The 12,738-nt window shown below is 50.3% G+C and overlaps 1 long non-coding RNA gene across 1 annotated transcript; it reads left to right on the top strand.

The window, feature by feature from the left end:
• Positions 1-273: 273 nt before the first annotated feature.
• LOC123606888 lies at positions 274-11,962 on the top strand. Its single transcript, XR_006716548.1, has 2 exons — positions 274-915; positions 11,679-11,962. It is a non-coding gene; the product is annotated as an uncharacterized LOC123606888 (long non-coding RNA).
• Positions 11,963-12,738: the final 776 nt, after the last annotated feature.

Genomic DNA, 12,738 nt, shown 5'->3' with positions numbered 1-12,738 from the left:
GATGTGGGACAATCTGCTTCTTTGGATGACTACACCAACTGGAGAGAAACCAAGTACCCTTCCTGACCCCAGGCAGCAGGATTGGGATATAGGATGTTTTGCACATCCCCGGAGCCCTTTTGGCATAAGAACACTAGAGAGGGAGAATTACTAGAATTAAAGTTTAAGATTCTGACATCCAGACAGGATCTTGCACTCAGAAAGTTCTGGCCCACCATGAAAGTGGCCCACCATGAAAGACAGCAAGGAAGAAGTATGTCAGAAAGTGCTTTATCTCCCTCCCCAAGAAGCCTGCAAAGCATCACAATGCTTATCTCTTCTAGGTGGACCTGGGACACTAAGAGTTCCAGATTCCAAGATGGTCCCATGCCTCTGGCCCAGGAGAAAGGAGCTGTGCCAGAAGCCTGGGGTTTGAACATCAACTGTCCTGCTAAAGCCTGCCAGCCATGAGCTCTCCGTGCTCCCCAAGGACTATTTTAGTCTTTGCAAGGGGAAAGAATTAAAGACTCCCTTTTCCGCAAAAATACCATGGAGGTGTTTAGCACATACTCTTCCCCGGCTATCTGTGCCACTGAGGCAGTCCCACCCCCCCTGTCAGAGGGTGCCTGGCAAGAGGTCAGCAACAAATGAGCCAGACCAGGATTATCAGGATCCAGATGTAGGCGTGAAGGCCAGGAAAGGCAATCCAGCAGGGCGGGAAGCATCTGGAAGATCCATGCCTCCCTCAAGGCTTCAGGGGATGGAGGTCATCCTGTCTGGTCTCAGACAACAAAGCTCCAGCCATGAGCTCCAAGGACCTGATGCAGAACTGTCAGCCACAGCAGCACAAAGAAGAGCAAGACAGGACTTCAGCGACTGAGAGCAGAGAAATACACCCGGGGGTGGAGAAACGGGAAGGTCCATCCCAGGAGTAAGGTACAAGTTCAGGGCTTGAATGGATCAGTACTAGGAGGCCAGTAATGGGACCAGGGAATAAAGTCAGCGTGAGAGCAGAAAGAGCTACTTGGTGCTGAGTTGGGTTGGGGAACTCTCGGCATAAGATCAAGATTATAACTTAATAGCCAAATACAGCACCAATGGTGAAAATAGGGGTTCATTCTTCTAACATCCAATAATCTGGTTATGCTTGTGGGGAGACAGATAAATGAGACCATTCTCTGCCCACCAAGGAGCTCACAGCAGGGTGGAGAAAGACACCTCTGTGAACTGGTAATCATAACAGAGTAGCTGGAGTGTGGGGCACATCCACAGAGTATGAACATCGGAACTTAAGAGGGAAGTGGAGGGTGGGTAGGCTCTCAAGGTGAGCCAGGACCAGGTCAGGGGGGGTCCCTATAGTCCATCTCACCCTAGACCTGACCTACAGATGGCAAGGGGCCATTGGGTGGCCGTTGGCATCCATTCAGGTCATATGTAACAGAAACCAGCTCTCACTTAAGTAAGAAAACCCACGTTGGGGGCGCCTGGGGGGGGCTCAGTCGGTTAAGCGTCCGACTTCGGCTCAGGTCACGATCTCACAGTTCATTAGTTCGAGCCCTGCGTTGGGCTCTATGCTGACAGCTCGGAGCCTGAAGCCTGCTTCAGATTACGTGTCTCCCTCTCTCTCTGCCCCACTTGAGCTCTGTCTATCTCTCTCTTTCTCTCTCTCTTTCTCTCATTCTCAAAGATATACAAACATTAAACAAAATTTTTTTTTTAAAGAAAGAAAACCCATGTGGAAGGATAAAGGTGGCTCACTTACCTGAAGCCCAACCAGGAGTCTAGGAGACAGATTCAATCCAGGGCATCTCTGGGACTCCAGAGGTTTAGGGAGCTACCAACAGGACAAATCAGCCACACCCCCACTCCACTGGCAAGTCACAGTCCCAGGGAGAAAGTCCACTGCCAACCTGTGGCCACATGCCCGCCCCTTGGTTGGCGGTCCCACTAAACACCAGGTGCTGTGAGTGGTACTTTCCCCCAAAGACGATCAGGGTTCTAGAGTCAAAAGGAGGGGATTGACTCTTGGGTGGCCAAAAATTAATTGAGAGCATGCCTTAAGTGTTTAGGCTGCAGAGTGACATAAACACATGTACGGTTTAGAGCAGAGGGTCAGCAAACGTTCTCTGGAGAGGGCCAGAGAGTAAATATTTTCCGCCTTGTGGGCCATATGGTCTCTGTTGCATCTACTCAATGCTGCTGCTATGGCACAAGAGGAGACAGACAGTATATATACGAATGGGCGTGGCTGGGTTCCAGTAAAGCTGTATTTATAAAAAGAAGCAGTGGGCCAGACTGGGTGCTCTCTGTGTATGATTCATGCCACACTGGGGTAGAAGCGAGGTACAGGAGGGGAGAGAAAGAAAGCAAAGAGACCAAATACAAAACCATTCTCTCCATGAAAATATGCCCTGTGGGTTTTCTAGCAGAGTGCAGCCTCTTGGGGAAAATTCCCTGTTTCTCTCTCTTTGGGATAAAACTACCCCTTGGTAAAGAGTCCCTTTATACATTTTATTTTCATGAACAGTAAGTTCGGTTTCCTCTTGCATTTAACTTGTTTCTTAATTGTTTGTTCCTGTAGGGGGTTCTATTTGTTTGCTATCTTTCGTAGGCTTTTCAATTCCCGCAAAGGCAGCAGCAACCTTCCTCAGCAGGATGCCAGCAGCGTATTGACTAGCCCCCCCCTTCTTATTGTACGGAACTGTGGGTTTCCCAGTGTGGGACACCTGTATTTATTTGAGGCCAATCTTAAAAACACAACGCAACCACATCCACACTTTCCGGGTTGCCATCTTGCTCACGGCTGGCAAGCCCGAGAATCTTCCTCCGAAACGCATCTCAGCCATTCCGGCTCAGCCAAAGAGAAGGCACTGGGGACTTGGAGACAGCGTGTAGAGTCACGGCAAGGCAAAAACCTAGCCCCTCTTTTGTAATCACCTCTTCGGTATGAGGCAATATGCTGTGAATTAGTGTGTTCCAGGCCTGGAGTGGTAACATATGGTGTATCTCTGCTCATTCTACATTAAATCCTGACATTTTGCAGCTGTCAAGATAAAGCTGTTTATATGAGTAACATTGTAGTTTGTTTATAGGGAAATAATGTGTAGCAAGTTATGATTAATCAAGGTGTCTAAAATCTGCTGGAGGCTTCTAAATAGATTTGTTTTCACTGCCGTGCTTTCTGTCTCCTAAATCAGGGGGTTAGTGGCCCTCCACCCCCTTGGTACCCCATGGACATTTTGGCCCTGGCCTCTGTGGGGCAGGTGGAGAGGGAGGCCGGGCCTTCCTGCAGAGGCAGGAAGAGCGGGGGTGTTGCAAGGAGTGAGGAGGCGGGGGGTACTCACCTTAACTTCCAAACTTCAGGAAGCCCCTCAAAGAGCCTCTGTATCTTCATTCTTGTGTTTAGACTCCACGTCTCCAATTGGATTGTCCCCTGAAGAGCAGCCAGTAGGTGACTGAGTCTCCAAGGAAATAGTGCACCTAGCTTTGGTTTTCTGGGGTCCCAGAGGTCATGGGCCTGGAGGCAGTGCAGATTTGAGGAGTCTCACCTTCTAGAGGTTATCTCAACTCCTTGTGTCTGTGGTTGGGGGTTCCAATTTTCTCTTTGGAGGATAATTGGTTAGAACCCAAGGCTCCTGAAAGAATCTAATGTGTTGCCTTGCTGAGCTACTGTCCCAAGGCAAGAATCCTTCAACCTCGCTGACAACCGGTGTCAGGCCACCAAGTGATCTGTCTCAGCAGAAGGAATGAAGCCAACTGTACCACCGTGGGGAGGGTCAAACGCTGGGAGGAAACTGCCTTCTGACCCTGAGCTGTATCTGCCCTGTCTTGCCCTGGGGAACAACTTGCGGCTGGCTAGCCACTTTTCCAAATGAAAAACTTTCTGATCTTGTCAACAGCCACCATCTCGTCCACAGGCCAAACTTCACGGTCCCCGAGCACTTCTTGCAGTGCCTCCGTCCTGGCCACACTCCCCCAGCGCTTGCCGGCTGGTCGTGATGCACCTGGAAATGTCTGCTCCAGGATGGACCCATCTCAGTGTCCAAGGTGGCTGGAAGCCTCAACTGAGCTCTCTTGCCCTTTGTCCTCCTTTCCAAGGCCTGCCCCACTGCTGGCCAGGTGCAGAGGTGGGCAGTGAGCCCCCACCAAAAGGGCACAAAGAAATCCAGGACCCTGTGGAGGTGGCTTCATCCACGGACTGGAAGATGCACAAGCAGAGACGCGTTCCCCCAGCAACGCCTGTAGTGCAGCGGCAGGGACCAGCTGCCTTTTGGCCACAGAGACAGAGCCAGCAGTAGTGGCAAGAAGAGAAAGCAAGTTGCCGTAGCATCATGGGCCTGCACCCCATGCCTTCCTGGGCACGCGGAAGGCAGCTGGCAGGAAGGCAGGCAGGAGGAGAGGCAAAGGATTTGCTGCCTGAGAGAGCAGGGCGATTCCACAGCTGTGGATGGGACTTTGAGTCATCACCCAACCCGTTTTCAGCAGACAGCCTGCCCTCCCCCAAACCACTTGTACCTTGGATGTGCTTCTAGAAGTGTCCACGGTGAAGGCTCACAGAAAACAGCAGATGGCTCAAGCTGGAGTCTCAGAAGATGCCCCGGTTCAGGATGGAGGGGAGGAAATGAAGCCATTGGTGGAGCCTGGGCAGGACCAGGCCCAGGGGCAGAAGGAGAACTGTTTTGAGGTGTTGAGGAGTAGTCAGCCCAGAGATGTAAGTTAACCGACCTGGCCAGGGTGGAGCGGTTGAGCTCGCCTTGGAAGATGCTGAGTTCAGCAACACGGAACCCTCCCTTCTGGGGTTAGGAGGGTCCCCTCAACAGTTCAGAGGTTATTTCTTCTCCTTAACTGGACATATCAGAGACCCTCTTCAGTGTCGCCATGCGGCAGAGAGAGAGAGTCACTGAGGCCCCCATTTGATGGGTGAGAGAACACAGGGAAGACCAAGGAAAGGGCAGAGGGCACGGAGCCAGGGACGAATGGTGCAGGAAGAAAGGATTACAGCAGAAGGTGGTGCCTTCTGAACGCGACCAGAACAGACAAAGAACTGAATCCAACCAGGAACCTTGGACCCTCGGTCCACCCCCGCCACCCCCACGCCCCCTTTTCCTGTAGGGACAGCAGAGTGAGTGAGCCTCTTGTCAGAAATGAATATCGCACGGGACAGTTAATCAAAGCTGAACTGCCCCCTGCCCCTGTGAGCGAGTGGTGCTCGGAGGGGAGTGGGCAGCCCGCCAGATGGAGGGGAGGCAGTGCCTCCCCCGGCCGCATCCACCTGCAAGGGGGGGGGGGGCGCTGTAGGGGAAGCACAAAGCCTATTTCTTCCCATAAAAAATGATATGAGGTGAAAAACCGTTTACTGCACATTAGGATCCACGGTTGGGCCATTTGTATGTTTTACTGGGATGGTTATGTCACTAAACGAAGCCTGAAAAATCCATCATGGGCAGGGAGCCTGACAGTGGCCTGATCACGGGAGGGGAGTTGGGGGATGGGGGGGGGCTGGGCAGAAGAGGAGAAATGGGAAGGGATAGATACTGGTGTCTGGGGGGACTCGGGTCCATGCACTGTCCCAAATCACTGGGGTTCACATTGGAGGGCCTGGTGAAGCCCCCACCAACTCTGTAGTTACTATTCTTCCTAAACAGGAAGCCGAGAGGTTCCCTCTACCCCAGTCCCTCTCGGCTGTTTCTGGGGATGCACTCATGTGCCACTTCCAATTCAATGAGTGACTTTTAATTAAATTCCTATGTGCTAGGCGGGGGACCCTGTCACCCGCGTCACCCATCAGGACCCTTCCCCTCCATCCTTTGAGCCATGACCGAATCACCACACTTGTGGTTAGAGAAAGAAGTGACTGAGAAGGCCCTCGCAAGTTGGGGAGCAGATATCCCGGGAGCGGAACTCGGCAGGAGGGGAGTGCAGAAATGTCATTCGCGTGGCTGCATTTAATCAGGAGCTCTGTCAATGAATGCCAAGGCCGGCCGCCTGAAACATGAATTCTGACTTCAATCATCCACCTGTACCTCTCTCCCCTTGCCTCTGAGCAGTGTCTAGCTTTAGCAAAAGGGTCAGGAAATGGGGGCCTTCCTGGCCTCCCCAGCATACCACTGACCCTCCGTTATGTGTGACCCTCGGATCCCAGAGCTAGACAGGCCAAGAGAATGTCTGAGTGGAGCCTCTTGTTATCCAGGTAAGAAACCCAGGCTAGTGCTAGAACTCTGTTCTCCTAATTCCCAGCACCTCCCCCACCCCCATTCCCACACCCTGCTGTGGCCCCCCGGGCCAAGCTTGCAAACGCAAGGGAGCCCCAAATCACTAATAGCCATCTTCCCTGACCGCCCAAGGTACAACCCACGACACAAGCAGCCAGGGCATTTGCCAGAATGCAAGACGTTCTCATCCCAGCCTCCTGATCTACCATCTCACTTTCCCTTGTCATAATACATCGTCCCCGGGCACCACCACACTGAGAAATAAGGACACAAGCTGTAGGCAATGGACAAGCAGTTCCCGGTGCCTGAAGGAGAAGGGCAGGATGTCACTAGATGCCAGGTGAGGAGATACGCTGTTGAGACGGCTGCCCGGACCCAGAACCTCCAACAGCCACGAGGCAGACCGAGCACAAGATGGAGAAAACAGCCACCGATGGTCCTTGACCACTCCTGGAAACAGCGTGCGGCCGCCAAGTGGACTGGCGGGATGCTGGTTTTCGCTACAAGTTCATCTGAGGACAAATCAGATGCCGCATTTTCACAGAATCGACTCGGCTGTTCAATTCATCCTTCGAGGTGAAGGAAATGGATGCCAGAAGAAAAAACAATCCCACATGGCAGGTGGGTAGCAAAGAAGTTGTGTGTCCAGTCCTGACACATGCAATTTCCTGCAGCGCGAGAGTGAGCCAGGACTCTCCCAAGGCCCTGAGACCAAGAGTGGATGGTTCACAGAAGAGGTACAGGATCCCAGTGTCTGGGAGGCAGCCCAGGCTAGCAGCAGGCACGCAAAGTCTGGCACCAGGAGGCCTGGGTTCTAATCCCAATTCTGCCACTTACTGGATGTGTGGCCTGGTGCAATTTCATTAACCTCTCTCTGCCTCAATTCTCCCACCTGTAAAATGGGCAGAATAATAGCACTTGCCTTTTAAGGCTATCTAAGGATTTAACAGTGGCTGGCATGTGATCAGTGCTCGAGAAGTCTTAGGTGATATAAATGAGTCTGCTGTGAACCAAGAACACCGAGCCCTGAAACAAAAGGCAGAAATGGTTCTCAGTCAAGAACTTCTCTGCAGGTAAAACTGGGAGTGACTGAAGGGGACACTGCAACCACACACACAATGACTGACATGATGTCCTCATTTGCCTTGGTTCCTGTCATGTGTTGCCTGTGAAATGAGTTCCTAAGACATGCATCTTATTTTCTTATTCAATTTCAAGATAAAATTAGGGTTGTGTCCCTTAGGGAGAAGATGTGCCCCCCCCCCCAAAACAAGAGGCTCCCTAGAGAAAGCCTGTTTAAATCACAGATTTAAAGAGACATCAATATTTTTTGACAGAGTATTAGTAACAATAAATAAATTGCCAAATAGGGCTGCAAACTAGCAGGACTGCTCAATATTTGAGTGACAGTTAACATCTCATGGGAAATAGCAGTGACAGCTGAACATGTCACCAATGGCACGGCCTCAATTGCACAGTATATGAGGGACTCCTTCCGGGAGACAGGGGAAAGCCAGGGCCAATGACAGCCAAGGCGAGGGAAAGCCAGGAGGTAAAGGTGGGCTGTCCACTGTGGGACAGCCTCTAGTCCAGAGCTCTGTGGCCAGGAGGGGACAGAGGGCAAGGTCCAGGGCTGAGAGTCATGGGGACAGATCTAGGCCTTCCTAGCCTTGTGTCAATGTGCTAGAAGCTGATCTGAGTGGGGAGGCAGGCAGGGCATAATTTAACACTCATAGGGTTGACGTTGTTTGCATCAGGGAGACATTCAGGCCACTTAGTGGGGCTGATGTGGGAAAGACCCAGAAACTAGGGCTGGGCCCTGGGAAAACAACTAGCCAAGGTCAGGAGGCTGGGGCATGGGGGTAGAGCCCAATCTCTGCCATGGAGACAGGGAAGGGAGAAAAAGGAACGGAGGGGGAGGCTGGGCACAAGAGACCCAAATGGGAGACCAATGGGGCTTGGGTAAGGAGGCTGCCATTTTCAAGGGTCTACATCCAGCCCGAGGGACATGGCGGAGGTGGGAGGGGAGGGAAAGGCAGGGGCAGGGAACAGCAGGAGGATTCCAAACCCCTTCAGGCAGTGGAGCAGGGGCAGAATGAACAGGGCTGGGGTGGTTAGGGACAGAGAAAGACTGTCTACTACAGTGATGGAACCCTTGACTCTTGGAGCTTCTACCAAATTTTCATGGTAAGCTGATATAGAGTCATGGTCATAGCTTAAAGGCCGTCTTCAGCTATGAAAAAGGATGCCCCAGAAGTATCTGTGTGTTAGAAATGAGTCGGTAACCCGGAGATGCAGAAAGCCAGCCTAAGGCAAACATTCCTGACATGACAGGAAGGAAACGGGTAGAGGTGCACAGATACTGGGACTTGCTGGGAGAACAAAACTAAGCAGGTATGCAGTGCCCAACCCGGACGGATGGCCCAGAGCACCTGGAAACGGCTTGTTTCTCACTGACTTAGCAGTGAGCACTGACTTAGAGCACTGACTTAGCAGTTTCTCACTGACTTAGCAAGAGGGCACGACTAATCAGCAGAACCCTTGGTCAGTAAATCTCGTTTATACTAACTGTTTAAAAATGTTCTGTGGACACAAAACTTGTTAATGGACTTTTGGCTGGAGGAGAGACAAGGGACATTGATTACAGACTGCAGGGGACCATCACCTGGTATATATTTCTTTCATGTTCTAATTTTTCACAATAAACATGTTTCTTTCATAATAAAAGGCGATATTAAAACAGAATGTGTTATGGGAAGACATATAGGACTTTTTGAAATAACTTCTGGAAAGCTTGTGTAAGAGTCAGTTCATAAGGGTTTCTCGTGGCTTCACATCAATGCAGTAGCTGTGGGGTGCAGAAACAAGGGAATTTTTTTTTAAGTTCTTTATTTTTGAGAGAGAGAGAGAGTGTGCACACGAGAGTTGGGGAGGGGCAGAGAGAAGGGGACAAAGGGTCCGAAGCAGGCTCTGTGCTGACAGCAGAGAGCCTGATGCAGAGCTCAGACTCACAAACCATGAGATCATGACCCGAGCCAAAGTCAGCTGCTCAACCGAGTAAGCCACACAGGCACCCCGTTATTTTTATTTTTATTTTTTTAGAGAAAGAAAGAGAAAGAGAGAGGGAGAGCATGAGCTGGAGAGAGGAGCAGAGAGAAAGAGAGAGAATCTTAAGAAGGTTCCATGCTCAGCGCAGAGCTCGATGTAGGACTCAATCCCACCACCCTGGGATCATGACCTGAGTTGAAATTAAGAGTGGAATGTTCAACCGACTGAACCACCCAGCCACCCCCAGAAACGAGGAAATTCTTACTAGGAGGTCAGAGTGGGGACCACACTCTCCCTGTCCCTGGCTTCTCATCTTACCTCAGGAATTAGGAATTTGCACCCTTGCTGAGGAAAGGAAGGAAGGAACCTTTTGCCCATTCCATTCTGCCCCTAGAGTCAGCCTCTCCCACTCGGAAAGAAGAATCTATCATCAGATTAGCAGGCTTCAAACCCCAGGGAGCTGCTTTTCTGCACCCAGCAGAGCTCATGTGTCAAAAATGGCATGCACCTCGACCTTGACCTCTCTAACTCGTGCAGTATCTTTGCCCTTGCCTACTGGACTCCCCCCAGAGCAACTCCCGGCCCAAAGTTGGGGGAAATATTTGAAGAGGGGTTTTTTGAGGTCCCCTTGTCTTTCCTTAACCCAGCTTTACCAGCAATGAGGCTGAAGTTTTTAAAATTTTTATCTGACCTCCGGTCTATTTCTGAAAGGTTTCAGAATTCATGGAGGGATGTGATTAAACGTCATATTTCTAGCCCCTCAAAAACAAAAACAAAAAACCCACAATTATCATTAAAGCAGATTGGCAGAGAAAGCTTCTGATTGGAGGAAAAGTGTCAGAAGGATTTACCACAAATAACATCAATGTAACAACTAACTGTGATATTGTGATAAGTAATATATATTTTGGTCTTCATACACTGTCTTTGGCACAGAGCTCCTAAAACCCTCGGAATTTCCTAAGTGATGAGAGAGATCATGATATCTTTTGTTATGTTAATGAGGTGACTTTTGGAAAGCCTCTAGATAACCAAAGGATGGGAGCTGGTTGCCAGGGGAACCAACCATGTGACGAGAGCCCTGGAACTTTCAGTCCTACCCACCCTCCAGGGAGGGCTGAGGGGCTGAAGATTGAGTTCAAGGATTTAATCGATCATGCCTAAGTAATTAAGTCTCCATAAAAAGCCAAAAGGAGGGGTCTGGAGAGCTTCTGGGCTGGTGACCATGTGGAGACCTGGGGAAAGGGGTGTGTCTGGGGAGGGCATGGAAGCCCTGAGCCCCTCCCTACACCCTACCCTATGTATCTCTTCCGCCTGGCTGTCCCTGAATTATATCCTTTCATAATAAACCAGTAATCTCGTAAATAAAATGCTATGAGTTCTGTGAGGTATTCTAGCAAATTAATCAAACCCAAGGAAGGACTCTTGGGAACCTCTGATTTATAGCCAGGGGGTAAGAAGCACAGGTGACAACCTGGACCTTCAATGGACATCTCAGTCTTGGGGGACTGAGACCTTTCCCTGTGGGATCTGATGCTGTCTCCAGGTAGTATCAGAATTGAGTCGAACTGTCGGACGCTCAACTGGTGTCAGAGAATTGTTTGGTATGAGCAAAAACCCACACACATCAGAATCGGTGATCAGAACATTTGTTTATTGAGTGTTTACCAGAAGCCAGACACTGTGCTAAGTACTTTACATGGTGTGTGTGTGTGTGTGTGTGTGTGTGTGTGTGTGTGTTTTAAATTGTTATCACAACTTTCCAAAAGAGGAAACTGAGACTGACAGATACCAGGGTGGGGATTTTTATGGCAGAGCAGATATTCACACCTAAGCTGACTTCTCAGGCCACCTTCTTCTTCTTTTTAATTTTAGAGAGTGAACACATGCATGCACGAGCATGGGGGAGGGGCAGAGGGAGAGGGAAAGAGAATCTCATGCAGCCTCTACACGCAGCACAGAGTGCGACTTGGGGCTGGATCCTGAGACCCTGGGATCATGACCTGAGCCAAAATCAAGAGCGCGCAACCAACTGAGCCACCCAGATGCCCTACAGGCTACCTTCTTAAGCATCACCCATGATAGTGGGTGATTTCACCTTTTCCGTATGAGAGGGAAGTCAGTCTGCTTCCCAGGCTGGTGGGACAGACAGCTAGTACAGGTGGAGATTTGCTGCTCAAATAAGCAGTAAAAGGTGCAAAGGGCCAAGGGCAGGATAAATAAGGACCAGGACACGTGTGCACCAGCCAAATGACTGGGGGTGATGACTGAGGCAGTCTGGGGAGCAAGACAGGCCTGGGCCATGATCCCCAAGAGAGCTACACAGAAGCTGCTCCTGGAGAGGAAGGTCTGCAGAAATCCCTCAGGCTTGAAGTTTAGGCTCACCTGTTGGCCCAACACCACGGTTATTAAAACACCCTCGTCCCTTTTTTTTTGCAGGCTTGGCCACAAGATCATGGACACTGGAACTTCAGGGAACCTTAGAGAGTCCTTCAGCTCTCTGGTTCTAGGGATCAGTAAATGGGCCTAGGAAGGTTGAATGAATTGCCAGAGGTCACAACACGAACTAGGGAGGGAAACCCAGGAGTTCTGACTCCCCTTCCAGTGCTCTTTCCATGGTACCACCTCAAGGCTTGGGATTCTGCCACATGCCTGGTCCTACTATTATGAAACATCTACTTTAGGTGGGGCACTGTGATAAACCTGAACTTGGGAAAAGCCCAGCTCTAGACTTCCAGTGTGATTCATGAGATTGTAGCCATGTTGTGGGATACCCCAAGCGTACGTTCAGCTCTTTGGACTGGCTCTTAAACCTTGTCAGTTGTAAAGATGACAACAAATGTGACAGAGAAATACAAGATTGATTTTCTATGTTGAGAGCTACTCCTAATTTATCCACTCTATAACTGCCAATATTCCCTACCTTGAGAGACATCTATTCTAGCAGCTCAAGGTACGATCTTAACTCCCTCTTCCCCCCCACTCACCTCTCCCTAACACACAGCCCTTGGACTGCAAGAGTTCAATAGTCTTCCCAAGGTCGCAGAGCGAGCCAAGGGCAGGACAGATAGAGAACATCACGTCTTGACTTTCCAGGTCTCCGGTGCTGAACCTCCTCTCAACACTACCTCACCTTGCACAGATGTCTGTCAGCAGAGGAGAAAAGGTCATGCAAGCAGAAACTTCATAAGCCACCGGAATAAAGCACACACGTGGGTCTCGCCCTTGGGGAGGCCCACTGCAGGCAGATGGAGGTGCAAGAAAAGAGGTTCACGAAGCTAAGAGTGTCTCCAGGCCACATGGCACTGATTTAACAAAGGGTCTGTTTGCAGTGACAGAGGAAGACCCCAAACTCTGCCCCTCCCATCATGCAAGCCTCCCTGCTCTTCTTTTAACAGAAGCATTTTCCCTGCCTTTCTCCCTTCCCTCCAAAAAACCTCACAAATATGTTGTGTGAAATATCAGAACTAATTAGACCAAATGGTGTTCGTATCTGTCA

The sequence above is a fragment of the Leopardus geoffroyi genome, chromosome A2, assembly GCF_018350155.1.
Source record: "Leopardus geoffroyi isolate Oge1 chromosome A2, O.geoffroyi_Oge1_pat1.0, whole genome shotgun sequence".
NCBI classification, from domain to species: domain Eukaryota; kingdom Metazoa; phylum Chordata; class Mammalia; order Carnivora; family Felidae; genus Leopardus; species Leopardus geoffroyi.
The sequence above is the reverse complement of the archived record's forward strand: the minus strand, read 5'-3'. Positions and strand labels throughout refer to the sequence as shown.